We start from the raw sequence: 13,211 nt of genomic DNA on the forward strand, positions 1-13,211 counted from the left end.
TTTCCTGCACCAACACAAGTGCGAAAAGTGGTTTTTCAACACTAACACAAGTGCGAAAAGTGGTTTTTTCCACACTAATACAAGTGCAAAAGTGGTTTCCTGCACCAACACAAGTGCAAAAAGTGGTTTTTCAACACTAACACAAGTGCGAAAAGTGGTTTTTCAACACTAACACAAGTGCAAAAAGTGTTTTTTCCACACTAATACAAGTGCAAAAGTGGTTTCCTGCACCAACACAAGTGCGAAAAGTGGTTTTTCAACACTAACACAAGTGCGAAAAGTGGTTTTTCAACACTCACACAAGTGCAAAAAGTGGTTTTTCAACACTAACACAAGTGCGAAAAGTGGTTTTTGCACACTAATACAAGTGCAAAAGTGGTTTCCTGCACCAACACAAGTGCGAAAAGTGGTTTTTCAACACTAACACAAGTGCGAAAAGTGGTTTTTCAACACTATCACAAGTGCAAAAAGTGTTTTTTCCACACTAATACAAGTGCAAAAGTGGTTTCCTGCACCAACACAAGTGCGAAAAGTGGTTTTTCAACACTAACACAAGTGCGAAAAGTGGTTTTTCAACACTAACACAAGTGCGAAATGTGTTTTTTCAACACTAATACAAGTGCAAAAGTGGTTTCCTGCACCAACACAAGTGCGAAAAGTGTTTTTTCAACACTAACACAAGTGCGAAAAGTGTTTTTTCAACACTAACACAAGTGCGAAAAGTGTTTTTTCAACACTATCACAAGTGCAAAAAGTGGTTTTCCACACTAATACAAATGAAAAAGTGGTTTCCTGCACCAACACAAGTGCAAAAAGTGTTTTTTCAACACTAACACAAGTGCGAAAAGTGGTTTTTCAACACTATCACAAGTGCGAAAAGTGGTTTTTCAACACTAACACAAGTGCGAAAAGTGGTTTTTCCACACTATCACAAGTGCAAAAAGTGTTTTTTCCACACTAATACAAGTGCAAAAGTGGTTTCCTGCACCAACACAAGTGCGAAAAGTTGTTTTTCAACACTAACACAAGTGCGAAAAGTGGTTTTTCAACACTAACACAAGTGCGAAAAGTGGTTTTTCAACACTCACACAAGTGCGAAAAGTGGTTTTTCAACACTAACACAAGTGCGAAAAGTGGTTTTTCCACACTAATACAAGTGCAAAAGTGGTTTCCTGCACCAACACAAGTGCGAAAAGTGGTTTTTCAACACTAACACAAGTACGAAAAGTGGTTTTTCAACACTAACACAAGTGCGAAAAGTGTTTTTTCCACACTAATACAAGTGCAAAAGTGGTTTCCTGCACCAACACAAGTGCGAAAAGTGGTTTTTCAACACTAACACAAGTGCGAAAAGTGATTTTTCAACACTAACACAAGTGCGAAAAGTGGTTTTTCAACACTAACACAAGTGCGAAAAGTGGTTTTTCCACACTAATACAAGTGCAAAAGTGGTTTCCTGCACCAACACAAGTGCAAAAAGTGGTTTTTCAACACTAACACAAGTGCGAAAAGTGGTTTTTCAACACTAACACAAGTGCAAAAAGTGTTTTTTCCACACTAATACAAGTGCAAAAGTGGTTTCCTGCACCAACACAAGTGCGAAAAGTGGTTTTTCAACACTAACACAAGTGCGAAAAGTGGTTTTTCAACACTCACACAAGTGCAAAAAGTGGTTTTTCAACACTAACACAAGTGCGAAAAGTGGTTTTTGCACACTAATACAAGTGCAAAAGTGGTTTCCTGCACCAACACAAGTGCGAAAAGTGGTTTTTCAACACTAACACAAGTGCGAAAAGTGGTTTTTCAACACTATCACAAGTGCAAAAAGTGTTTTTTCCACACTAATACAAGTGCAAAAGTGGTTTCCTGCACCAACACAAGTGCGAAAAGTGGTTTTTCAACACTAACACAAGTGCGAAAAGTGGTTTTTCAACACTAACACAAGTGCGAAATGTGTTTTTTCAACACTAATACAAGTGCAAAAGTGGTTTCCTGCACCAACACAAGTGCGAAAAGTGTTTTTTCAACACTAACACAAGTGCGAAAAGTGTTTTTTCAACACTAACACAAGTGCGAAAAGTGTTTTTTCAACACTATCACAAGTGCAAAAAGTGGTTTTCCACACTAATACAAATGAAAAAGTGGTTTCCTGCACCAACACAAGTGCAAAAAGTGTTTTTTCAACACTAACACAAGTGCGAAAAGTGGTTTTTCAACACTATCACAAGTGCGAAAAGTGGTTTTTCAACACTAACACAAGTGCGAAAAGTGGTTTTTCAACACTATCACAAGTGCAAAAAGTGTTTTTTCCACACTAATACAAGTGCAAAAGTGGTTTCCTGCACCAACACAAGTGCGAAAAGTTGTTTTTCAACACTAACACAAGTGCGAAAAGTGGTTTTTCAACACTAACACAAGTGCGAAAAGTGGTTTTTCAACACTCACACAAGTGCGAAAAGTGGTTTTTCAACACTAACACAAGTGCGAAAAGTGGTTTTTCCACACTAATACAAGTGCAAAAGTGGTTTACTGCACCAATACAAGTGCGAAAAGTGGTTTTTCAACACTATCACAAGTGCAAAAAAGTGTTTTTTCCACACTAATACAAGTGCAAAAGTGGTTTTCTGCACCAACACAAGTGCGAAAAGTGGTTTTTCAACACTAACACAAGTGCGAAAAGTGGTTTTTTCCACACTAATACAAGTGCAAAAGTGGTTTCCTGCACCAACACAAGTGCGAAAAGTGGTTTTTCAACACTAACACAAGTGCAAAAAGTGGTTTTTCAACACTAACACAAGTGCGAAAAGTGGTTTTTCAACACTAACACAAGTGCGAAAAGTGGTTTTTCCACTCTAATACAAGTGCAAAAGTGGTTTCCTGCACCAACACAAGTGCGAAAAGTGGTTTTTCAACACTAACACAAGTGCGAAAAGTGGTTTTTCAACACTAACACACGTTCAAAAAGTGGTTTTTCCACACTAATACAAGTGCAAAAGTGGTTTCCTGCACCAACACAAGTGCGAAAAGTGGTTTTTCAACACTAACACAAGTGCGAAAAGTGGTTTTTCAACACTAACACAAGTGCAAAAAGTGTTTTTTCCACACTAATACAAGTGCAAAAGTGGTTTCCTGCACCAACACAAGTGCGAAAAGTGGTTTTTCAACACTAACACAAGTGCGAAAAGTGGTTTTTCAACACTAACACAAGTGCGAAAAGTGTTTTTTCCACACTAATACAAGTGCAAAAGTGGTTTCCTGCACCAACACAAGTGCGAAAAGTGGTTTTTCAACACTAACACAAGTGCGAAAAGTGGTTTTTCAACACTAACACAAGTGCGAAAAGTGGTTTTTCAACACTAACACAAGTGCGGAAAGTGGTTTTTCAACACTAACACAAGTGCAAAAGTGGTTTCCTGCACCAACACAAGTGCGAAAAGTGGTTTTTCAACACTATCACAAGTGCAAAAAAGTGTTTTTTCCACACTAATACAAGTGCAAAAGTGGTTTTCTGCACCAACACAAGTGCGAAAAGTGGTTTTTCAACACTAACACAAGTGCGAAAAGTGGTTTTTTCCACACTAATACAAGTGCAAAAGTGGTTTCCTGCACCAACACAAGTGCGAAAAGTGGTTTTTCAACACTAACACAAGTGCAAAAAGTGGTTTTTCAACACTAACACAAGTGCGAAAAGTGGTTTTTCAACACTAACACAAGTGCGAAAAGTGGTTTTTCCACTCTAATACAAGTGCAAAAGTGGTTTCCTGCACCAACACAAGTGCGAAAAGTGGTTTTTCAACACTAACACAAGTGCGAAAAGTGGTTTTTCAACACTAACACACGTTCAAAAAGTGGTTTTTCCACACTAATACAAGTGCAAAAGTGGTTTCCTGCACCAACACAAGTGCGAAAAGTGGTTTTTCAACACTAACACAAGTGCGAAAAGTGGTTTTTCAACACTAACACAAGTGCAAAAAGTGTTTTTTCCACACTAATACAAGTGCAAAAGTGGTTTCCTGCACCAACACAAGTGCGAAAAGTGGTTTTTCAACACTAACACAAGTGCGAAAAGTGGTTTTTCAACACTAACACAAGTGCGAAAAGTGTTTTTTCCACACTAATACAAGTGCAAAAGTGGTTTCCTGCACCAACACAAGTGCGAAAAGTGGTTTTTCAACACTAACACAAGTGCGAAAAGTGGTTTTTCAACACTAACACAAGTGCGAAAAGTGGTTTTTCAACACTAACACAAGTGCGAAAAGTGGTTTTTCCACACTAATACAAGTGCAAAAGTGGTTTCCTGCACCAACACAAGTGCAAAAAGTGGTTTTTCAACACTAACACAAGTGCGAAAAGTGGTTTTTCAACACTATCACAAGTGCAAAAAAGTGTTTTTTCCACACTAATACAAGTGGAAAAGTGGTTTCCTGCACCAACACAAGTGCGAAAAGTGGTTTTCAACACTAACACAAGTGCGAAAAGTGGTTTTTCAACACTATCACAAGTGCAAAAAGTGTTTTATCCACACTAATACAAGTGCAAAAGTGGTTTCCTGCACCAACACAAGTGCGAAAAGTGGTTTTTGAACACTAACACAAGTGCGAAAAGTGGTTTTTCAACACTAACTCAAGTGCGAAAAGTGGTTTTTCCACACTAATACAAGTGCAAAAGTGGTTTCCTGCACCAACACAAGTGCAAAAAGTGGTTTTTCAACACTAACACAAGTGCAAAAAGTGGTTTTTCAACACTATCACAAGTGCAAAAAGTGTTTTTTCCACACTAATACAAGTGCAAAAGTGGTTTCCTGCACCAACACAAGTGCAAAAAGTGGTTTTTCAACACTAACACAAGTGCGAAAAGTGGTTTTTCAACACTATCACAAGTGCAAAAAGTGTTTTTTCCACACTAATACAAGTGCAAAAGTGGTTTCCTGCACCAACACAAGTGCGAAAAGTGGTTTTTCAACACTAACACAAGTGCGAAAAGTGGTTTTTCAACACTAACACAAGTGCGAAAAGTGGTTTTTCAACACTATCACAAGTGCACAAAGTGTTTTTTCCACACTAATACAAGTGCAAAAGTGGTTTCCTGCACCAACACAAGTGCGAAAAGTGGTTTTTCAACACTAACACAAGTGCGAAAAGTGGTTTTTCAACACTAACACAAGTGCGAAAAGTGTTTTTTCCACACTAATACAAGTGCAAAAGTGGTTTCCTGCACCAACACAAGTGCGAAAAGTGGTTTTTCAACACTAACACAAGTGCGAAAAGTGGTTTTTCAACACTAACACAAGTGCGAAAAGTGGTTTTTCCACACTAATACAAGTGCAAAAGTGGTTTCCTGCACCAATACAAGTGCAAAAAGTGGTTTTCAACACTAACACAAGTGTGAAAAGTGGTTTTTCCACACTATCGCAAGTCCAAAAAGTGTTTTTTCCACACTATCACAAGTCCAAAAAGTGTTTTTTCCACACTAATACAAGTGCAAAAGTGGTTTCCTGCACCAACACAAGTGCGAAAAGTGGTTTTTCAACACTAACACAAGTGCGAAAAGTGCTTTTTCAACACTAACACAAGTGCAAAAAGTGGTTTTTCAACACTATCACAAGTGCAAAAAGTGTTTTTTCCACACTAATACAAGTGCAAAAGTGGTTTCCTGCACCAACACAAGTGCGAAAAGTGGTTTTTCAACACTAACACAAGTGCGAAAAGTGGTTTTTCAACACAAACACAAGTGCGAAAAGTGGTTTTTCCACACTAATTAATACAAGTGCAAAAGTGGTTTCCTGCACCAACACAAGTGCGAAAAGTGGTTTTTCAACACTAACACAAGTGCGAAAAGTGGTTTTTCAACACTAACACAAGTGCGAAAAGTGGTTTTTCAACACTAACACAAGTGCGAAAAGTGGGTTTTCCACACTAATACAAGTGCAAAAGTGGTTTCCTGCACCAACACAAGTGCAAAAAGTGGTTTTTTCAACACTAACACAAGTGCGAAAAGTGGTTTTTCAACACTAACACAAGTGCAAAAAGTGTTTTTTCCACACTAATACAAGTGCAAAAGTGGTTTCCTGCACCAACACAAGTGCGAAAAGTGGTTTTTTCAACACTAACACAAGTGCGAAAAGTGGTTTTTCAACACTCACACAAGTGCAAAAAGTGGTTTTTCAACACTAACACAAGTGCGAAAAGTGGTTTTTGCACACTAATACAAGTGCAAAAGTGGTTTCCTGCACCAACACAAGTGCGAAAAGTGGTTTTTCAACACTAACACAAGTGCGAAAAGTGGTTTTTCAACACTATCACAAGTGCAAAAAGTGTTTTTTCCACACTAATACAAGTGCAAAAGTGGTTTCCTGCACCAACACAAGTGCGAAAAGTGGTTTTTCAACACTAACACAAGTGCGAAAAGTGGTTTTTCAACACTAACACAAGTGTGAAATGTGTTTTTTCAACACTAATACAAGTGCAAAAGTGGTTTCCTGCACCAACACAAGTGCGAAAAGTGTTTTTTCAACACTAACACAAGTGCGAAAAGTGTTTTTTCAACACTAACACAAGTGCGAAAAGTGTTTTTTCAACACTATCACAAGTGCAAAAAGTGGTTTTCCACACTAATACAAATGAAAAAGTGGTTTCCTGCACCAACACAAGTGCAAAAAGTGTTTTTTCAACACTAACACAAGTGCGAAAAGTGGTTTTTTCAACACTATCACAAGTGCGAAAAGTGGTTTTTCAACACTAACACAAGTGCGAAAAGTGGTTTTTCCACACTATCACAAGTGCAAAAAGTGTTTTTTCCACACTAATACAAGTGCAAAAGTGGTTTCCTGCACCAACACAAGTGCAAAAAGTGGTTTTTCAACACTAACACAAGTGCGAAAAGTGGTTTTTCAACACTAACACAAGTGCAAAAAGTGTTTTTTCCACACTAATACAAGTGCAAAAGTGGTTTCCTGCACCAACACAAGTGCGAAAAGTGGTTTTTCAACACTAACACAAGTGCGAAAAGTGGTTTTTCAACACTCACACAAGTGCAAAAAGTGGTTTTTCAACACTAACACAAGTGCGAAAAGTGGTTTTTGCACACTAATACAAGTGCAAAAGTGGTTTCCTGCACCAACACAAGTGCGAAAAGTGGTTTTTCAACACTAACACAAGTGCGAAAAGTGGTTTTTCAACACTATCACAAGTGCAAAAAGTGTTTTTTCCACACTAATACAAGTGCAAAAGTGGTTTCCTGCACCAACACAAGTGCGAAAAGTGGTTTTTCAACACTAACACAAGTGCGAAAAGTGGTTTTTCAACACTAACACAAGTGCGAAATGTGTTTTTTCAACACTAATACAAGTGCAAAAGTGGTTTCCTGCACCAACACAAGTGCGAAAAGTGTTTTTTCAACACTAACACAAGTGCGAAAAGTGTTTTTTCAACACTAACACAAGTGCGAAAAGTGTTTTTTCAACACTATCACAAGTGCAAAAAGTGGTTTTCCACACTAATACAAATGAAAAAGTGGTTTCCTGCACCAACACAAGTGCAAAAAGTGTTTTTTTCAACACTAACACAAGTGCGAAAAGTGGTTTTTCAACACTATCACAAGTGCGAAAAAGTGGTTTTTCAACACTAACACAAGTGCGAAAAGTGGTTTTTCCACACTATCACAAGTGCAAAAAGTGTTTTTTCCACACTAATACAAGTGCAAAAGTGGTTTCCTGCACCAACACAAGTGCGAAAAGTTGTTTTTCAACACTAACACAAGTGCGAAAAGTGGTTTTTCAACACTAACACAAGTGCGAAAAGTGGTTTTTCAACACTCACACAAGTGCGAAAAGTGGTTTTTCAACACTAACACAAGTGCGAAAAGTGGTTTTTCCACACTAATACAAGTGCAAAAGTGGTTTCCTGCACCAACACAAGTGCGAAAAGTGGTTTTTCAACACTAACACAAGTACGAAAAGTGGTTTTTCAACACTAACACAAGTGCGAAAAGTGTTTTTTCCACACTAATACAAGTGCAAAAGTGGTTTCCTGCACCAACACAAGTGCGAAAAGTGGTTTTTCAACACTAACACAAGTGCGAAAAGTGATTTTTCAACACTAACACAAGTGCGAAAAGTGGTTTTTCAACACTAACACAAGTGCGAAAAGTGGTTTTTCCACACTAATACAAGTGCAAAAGTGGTTTCCTGCACCAACACAAGTGCGAAAAGTGGTTTTTCAACACTAACACAAGTGCGAAAAGTGGTTTTTTCCACACTAATACAAGTGCAAAAGTGGTTTCCTGCACCAACACAAGTGCGAAAAGTGGTTTTTCAACACTAACACAAGTGCGAAAAGTGGTTTTTCAACACTAACACAAGTGCGAAAAGTGGTTTTTCAACACTAACACAAGTGCGAAAAGTGGTTTTTCCACACTAATACAAGTGCAAAAGTGGTTTCCTGCACCAACACAAGTGCGAAAAGTGGTTTTTCAACACTAACACAAGTGCGAAAAGTGGTTTTTCAACACTAACACACGTTCAAAAAGTGGTTTTTCCACACTAATACAAGTGCAAAAGTGGTTTCCTGCACCAAGACAAGTGCGAAAAGTGGTTTTTCAACACTAACACAAGTGCGAAAAGTGGTTTTTCAACACTAACACAAGTGCAAAAAGTGCTTTTTCCACACTATACAAGTGCAAAAGTGGTTTCCTGCACCAACACAAGTGCGAAATAGTGGTTTTTCAACACTAACACAAGTGCGAAAAGTGGTTTTTCAACACTAACACAAGTGCGAAAAGTGTTTTTTCCACACTAATACAAGTGCAAAAGTGGTTTCCTGCACCAACACAAGTGCGAAAAGTGGTTTTTCAACACTAACACAAGTGCGAAAAGTGGTTTTTCAACACTAACACAAGTGCGAAAAGTGGTTTTTCAACACTAACACAAGTGCGAAAAGTGGTTTTTCCACACTAATACAAGTGCAAAAGTGGTTTCCTGCACCAACACAAGTGCAAAAAGTGGTTTTTCAACACTAACACAAGTGCGAAAAGTGGTTTTTCAACACTATCACAAGTGCGAAAAGTGGTTTTTCAACACTAACACAAGTGCGAAAAGTGGTTTTTCAACACTAACACAAGTGCGAAAAAGTGGTTTTTCCACACTAATACAAGTGCAAAAGTGGTTTCCTGCACCAACACAAGTGCGAAAAGTGGTTTTTCAACACTAACACAAGTGCGAAAAGTGGTTTTCAACACTAACACACGTTCAAAAAGTGGTTTTTCCACACTAATACAAGTGCAAAAGTGGTTTCCTGCACCAAGACAAGTGCGAAAAGTGGTTTTTCAACACTAACACAAGTGCGAAAAGTGGTTTTTCAACACTAACACAAGTGCAAAAAGTGTTTTTTCCACACTAATACAAGTGCAAAAGTGGTTTCCTGCACCAACACAAGTGCGAAAAGTGGTTTTTCAACACTAACACAAGTGCGAAAAGTGGTTTTTCAACACTAACACAAGTGCGAAAAGTGTTTTTTCCACACTAATACAAGTGCAAAAGTGGTTTCCTGCACCAACACAAGTGCGAAAAGTGGTTTTTCAACACTAACACAAGTGCGAAAAGTGGTTTTTCAACACTAACACAAGTGCGAAAAGTGGTTTTTCAACACTAACACAAGTGCGAAAAGTGGTTTTTCCACACTAATACAAGTGCAAAAGTGGTTTCCTGCACCAACACAAGTGCAAAAAGTGGTTTTTCAACTCAACACTAACACAAGTGCGAAAAGTGGTTTTTCAACACTATCACAAGTGCAAAAAGTGTTTTTTCCACACTAATACAAGTGGAAAAGTGGTTTCCTGCACCAACACAAGTGCGAAAAGTGGTTTTCAACACTAACACAAGTGCGAAAAGTGGTTTTTCAACACTATCACAAGTGCAAAAAGTGTTTTTTCCACACTAATACAAGTGCAAAAGTGGTTTCCTGCACCAACACAAGTGCGAAAAGTGGTTTTTGAACACTAACACAAGTGCGAAAAGTGGTTTTTCAACACTAACACAAGTGCGAAAAGTGGTTTTTCCACACTAATACAAGTGCAAAAGTGGTTTCCTGCACCAACACAAGTGCAAAAAGTGGTTTTTCAACACTAACACAAGTGCGAAAAGTGGTTTTTCAACACTATCACAAGTGCAAAAAGTGTTTTTTCCACACTAATACAAGTGCAAAAGTGGTTTCCTGCACCAACACAAGTGCGAAAAGTGGTTTTTCAACACTAACACAAGTGCGAAAAGTGGTTTTTCAACACTAACATAAGTGCGAAAAGTGGTTTTTCAACACTATCACAAGTGCAAAAAGTGTTTTTTCCACACTAATACAAGTGCAAAAGTGGTTTGCTGCACCAACACAAGTGCGAAAAGTGGTTTTGAACACTAACACAAGTGCGAAAAGTGGTTTTTCAACACTAACTCAAGTGCGAAAAGTGGTTTTTCCACACTAATACAAGTGCAAAAGTGGTTTCCTGCACCAACACAAGTGCAAAAAGTGGTTTTTCAACACTAACACAAGTGCGAAAAGTGGTTTTTCAACACTATCACAAGTGCAAAAAGTGTTTTTTCCACACTAATACAAGTGCAAAAGTGGTTTCCTGCACCAACACAAGTGCAAAAAGTGGTTTTTCAACACTAACACAAGTGCGAAAAGTGGTTTTTCAACACTATCACAAGTGCAAAAAGTGTTTTTTCCACACTAATACAAGTGCAAAAGTGGTTTCCTGCACCAACACAAGTGCGAAAAGTGGTTTTTCAACACTAACACAAGTGCAAAAGTGGTTTTTCAACACTAACACAAGTGCGAAAAGTGGTTTTTTCAACACTATCACAAGTGCAAAAAGTGTTTTTTCCACACTAATACAAGTGCAAAAGTGGTTTCCTGCACCAACACAAGTGCGAAAAGTGGTTTTTCAACACTAACACAAGTGCGAAAAGTGGTTTTTCAACACTAACACAAGTGCGAAAAGTGTTTTTTCCACACTAATACAAGTGCAAAAGTGGTTTCCTGCACCAACACAAGTGCGAAAAGTGGTTTTTCAACACTAACACAAGTCCGAAAAGTGGTTTTTCAACACTAACACAAGTGCGAAAAGTGGTTTTTCCACACTAATACAAGTGCAAAAGTGGTTTCCTGCACCAATACAAGTGCAAAAAGTGGGTTTTTCAACACTATCACAAGTGCAAAAAGTGTTTTTTCCACACTAATACAAGTGCAAAAGTGGTTTCCTGCACCAACACAAGTGCGAAAAGTGGTTTTTCAACACTAACACAAGTGCGAAAAGTGGTTTTTCAACACTAACACAAGTGCGAAAAGTGTTTTTTCCACACTAATACAAGTGCAAAAGTGGTTTCCTGCACCAACACAAGTGCGAAAAGTGGTTTTTCAACACTAACACAAGTCCGAAAAGTGGTTTTTCAACACTAACACAAGTGCGAAAAGTGGTTTTTCCACACTAATACAAGTGCAAAAGTGGTTTCCTGCACCAATACAAGTGCGAAAAGTGGTTTTTCAACACTATCACAAGTGCAAAAAAGTGTTTTTTCCACACTAATACAAGTGCAAAAGTGGTTTCCTGCACCAACACAAGTGCGAAAAGTGGTTTTTCAACACTAACACAAGTGCGAAAAGTGGTTTTTTCCACACTAATACAAGTGCAAAAGTGGTTTCCTGCACCAACACAAGTGCGAAAAGTGGTTTTTCAACACTAACACAAGTGCAAAAAGTGGTTTTTCAACACTAACACAAGTGCGAAAAGTGGTTTTTCAACACTAACACAAGTGCGAAAAGTGGTTTTTCCACTCTAATACAAGTGCAAAAGTGGTTTCCTGCACCAACACAAGTGCGAAAAGTGGTTTTTCAACACTAACACAAGTGCGAAAAGTGGTTTTTCAACACTAACACACGTTCAAAAAGTGGTTTTTCCACACTAATACAAGTGCAAAAGTGGTTTCCTGCACCAACACAAGTGCGAAAAGTGGTTTTTCAACACTAACACAGTGCGAAAAGTGGTTTTTCAACACTAACACAAGTGCAAAAAGTGTTTTTTCCACACTAATACAAGTGCAAAAGTGGTTTCCTGCACCAACACAAGTGCGAAAAGTGGTTTTTCAACACTAACACAAGTGCGAAAAGTGGTTTTTCAACACTAACACAAGTGCGAAAAGTGTTTTTTCCACACTAATACAAGTGCAAAAGTGGTTTCCTGCACCAACACAAGTGCGAAAAGTGGTTTTTCAACACTAACACAAGTGCGAAAAGTGGTTTTTCAACACTAACACAAGTGCGAAAAGTGGTTTTTCAACACTAACACAAGTGCGAAAAGTGGTTTTCCCACACTAATACAAGTGCAAAAGTGGTTTCCTGCACCAACACAAGTGCAAAAAGTGGTTTTTCAACACTAACACAAGTGCGAAAAGTGGTTTTTCAACACTATCACAAGTGCAAAAAAGTGTTTTTTCCACACTAATACAAGTGGAAAAGTGGTTTCCTGCACCAACACAAGTGCGAAAAGTGGTTTTCAACACTAACACAAGTGCGAAAAGTGGTTTTTCAACACTATCACAAGTGCAAAAAGTGTTTTATCCACACTAATACAAGTGCAAAAGTGGTTTCCTGCACCAACACAAGTGCGAAAAGTGGTTTTTGAACACTAACACAAGTGCGAAAAGTGGTTTTTCAACACTAACTCAAGTGCGAAAAGTGGTTTTTCCACACTAATACAAGTGCAAAAGTGGTTTCCTGCACCAACACAAGTGCAAAAAGTGGTTTTTCAACACTAACACAAGTGCGAAAAGTGGTTTTTCAACACTATCACAAGTGCAAAAAGTGTTTTTTCCACACTAATACAAGTGCAAAAGTGGTTTCCTGCACCAACACAAGTGCAAAAAGTGGTTTTTCAACACTAACACAAGTGCGAAAAGTGGTTTTTCAACACTATCACAAGTGCAAAAAGTGTTTTTTCCACACTAATACAAGTGCAAAAGTGGTTTCCTGCACCAACACAAGTGCGAAAAGTGGTTTTTCAACACTAACACAAGTGCAAAAAGTGGTTTTTCAACACTAACACAAGTGCGAAAAGTGGTTTTTCAACACTATCACAAGTGCAAAAAGTGTTTTTTCCACACTAATACAAGTGCAAAAGTGGTTTCCTGCACCAACACAAGTGCGAAAAGTGGTTTTTCAACACTA

Source organism: Myxine glutinosa, unplaced genomic scaffold, assembly GCF_964187855.1.
Source record: "Myxine glutinosa unplaced genomic scaffold, kmMyxGlut1.1 SCAFFOLD_1294, whole genome shotgun sequence".
NCBI classification, from domain to species: Eukaryota; Metazoa; Chordata; class Myxini; order Myxiniformes; family Myxinidae; genus Myxine; species Myxine glutinosa.